We start from the raw sequence: 2,355 nt of genomic DNA, 5'->3' as shown, positions 1-2,355 counted from the left end.
AGGGTCCACATTGAGTGGGAGGGTAAGGGAGCGTGAGATGTTCACCGAGCAAGATTGACAGCAATAGGGAAGTAAGCAGAAAGTAAATGCTACATTTAAATTTTTGATTATAAAAGTTATTTTGTTTACTAATATGAAAACTTAGCAATATGAAATATTTCAACTTAGGATATAATTTACTGTAATGTGTTGGCATTTACATGACATTTACATCAACATTTTCAGTCCCCCCCCCCCGCCAAAGTTGGTCACTCTGCCCTTTAGAGCTAGTACTCAGGCAAGAATAGCTGAGGCTCTCTAATCAATATTAGGTATTGTGATAATATGTAGATGCAGCATGCTATTAACTAAAATAGTTATTTGTAACTTTTCATTGCGTTTCGTTCTGATACGGCATGGTGGCACAGTGGTTAGCACTGCTGCCTTACAGCGCCAGAGTCCCAGGTTCAGTTCCTGGCTTGGATCACTGTGTGGAGTTTGCACGTTCTCTCCATGTCTGTGTGGATTTCCTCTGGATGCTCCGGTTTCCTTCCACAAGCCAAAAGATATGCTGGTTAGGTACATTCACCCAAACAGGCACTGGAGTGTGGCGACTAGGGGAATTTCACAGTAACTTCATTGCAGTGTTAATGTAAGCCTTATTGTGACTAATAAATAAACTTTAAAAAACTTATAGAATCTCACCACAGCTTTTGCATAGATTTTCATAGGAAAATCTGATTTGCTTGAAGTTGTTTCACTTACAATTGCATTTTCAGGAACGCAACTACAACTTTAAATGAGTGAGTGCTTAGCCACTTGGAAGGCCAGATACTTTTACGTTTTGCAAGCAGTGGCAATCAGATTTGTACAGAGAAGATCCCATAATAACTGGTGAATGTTAAGTTGTTCTTTTATGCAATGTGGAGAGAAAAATATGGGCTGAGGGGAATGTTCTCTTGGATACTGGGAGAATTCAATGTCCTTTTTGAAATAATGGCGTGGCATCTTCAACATCTTGAACATCAATTTAACATTTCACCTGAAGGATGGATTCTTCATGAAACAGCACTATTTCTGTATTTCATTCAAAAATTAACCATAAACTTAAAACCTTGTGTGGAGTATGAGCTGATGGGAGAAATGCCTCTTGGTTTAACAATGGTTAGCAGTACTACCAGAGAAGCACAATTATCATTAGTAAAGATAGTTCTTAATTTAATGTGCACAGGCTTCAACTGTGTATAATGATCCATCATTTCTCATTGGGATTGGGAACTCATCCAGGCTAATGTAGCCCATTGTATCATCAGCATTCTCCTTTTAAAAAATATATTTCCAAATCATCAACGTGAGCACACAAGAAAACTAAAGCTATTGACTGTTCTTAGCTTTGACTTTTTAAGTAGTGCACTTGACTAGAAGTTACTCAGAGGCTAAACGTACTGTCAATGTGACACTCTGTTGTCATGGTTTGATCCCTGGCCTGCAGTGTTGATTGGGGGAACAGTACAGAGTCTATATTTGGTCTCACTGGTCCCTTGGAATCATTGTACCGGTAGGTTCCTATTCCTGGTTACTATCCCAAGGTCTACATATTTGGAAATGTGTCTTTGTGGATGCCTAGTGAAGGTCTCTACTGTGATACTGTTAAGTCTAACATTTGCTGTCTTTTCATACATGAGAAGGGGCACATTGGAGAGGTGAAGGAAGCCATTTCTGTTGTTGAATCATGAGTCACCATCCTTGGGAGGATGGAAAGAGAAGGTTGAAAGTGGACCAAAAATATTGACAGCCTTCAGCTTCAATACCATTTTAATAGTTAAAAATGAAGAATTCTCTAAGTATCTATTCCAAGTTGCATTTTGGTGTCCTCATAGGATCATAGAAACCCTACAGTGCAGAAAGAGGCCATCTGGCCCATCGAGTCTGCACTGACCACAATCCCACCCAGGCCCTACCCCATATCCCTACATATTTTACCAGCTAATTCCTCTAATTTACACAATTCAGGACACTAAGGGGCAATTTTTAGCATGGCCAATCAACCTAACCCACACATCTTTGGACTGTGGGAGGAAACTGGAGCACCCAGAGGAAGCCCACACAGACAGTGATCCAAGCTTGGAATCGAACTTGGGTCCCTGGAGCTGTGAAGCAACAGTACTAGTCACTGTGGCACCGTGCCGCTCACTGTGCTACTGTGCCACTCTGCTTTAAATTAAGCATTGAACAACAATCACAGAATGATTGTGGATGAGCAAGACCATTCTTCATCCTGTAGACTAGTTTACCCAGAAAGATTCTTGTGCTCTCCTATTTCAGCATCTCTTGTTTCTTTAGTCATTCTAAGGTTCTAGCCTGCATTACACATTC

Source organism: Carcharhinus amblyrhynchos, chromosome 13 (genome assembly GCF_965287045.1).
Source record: "Carcharhinus amblyrhynchos chromosome 13, sCarAmb.v2.hapA, whole genome shotgun sequence".
Classification (NCBI taxonomy): domain Eukaryota; kingdom Metazoa; phylum Chordata; class Chondrichthyes; order Carcharhiniformes; family Carcharhinidae; genus Carcharhinus; species Carcharhinus amblyrhynchos.
Note: the sequence above shows the minus strand (reverse complement) of the source record.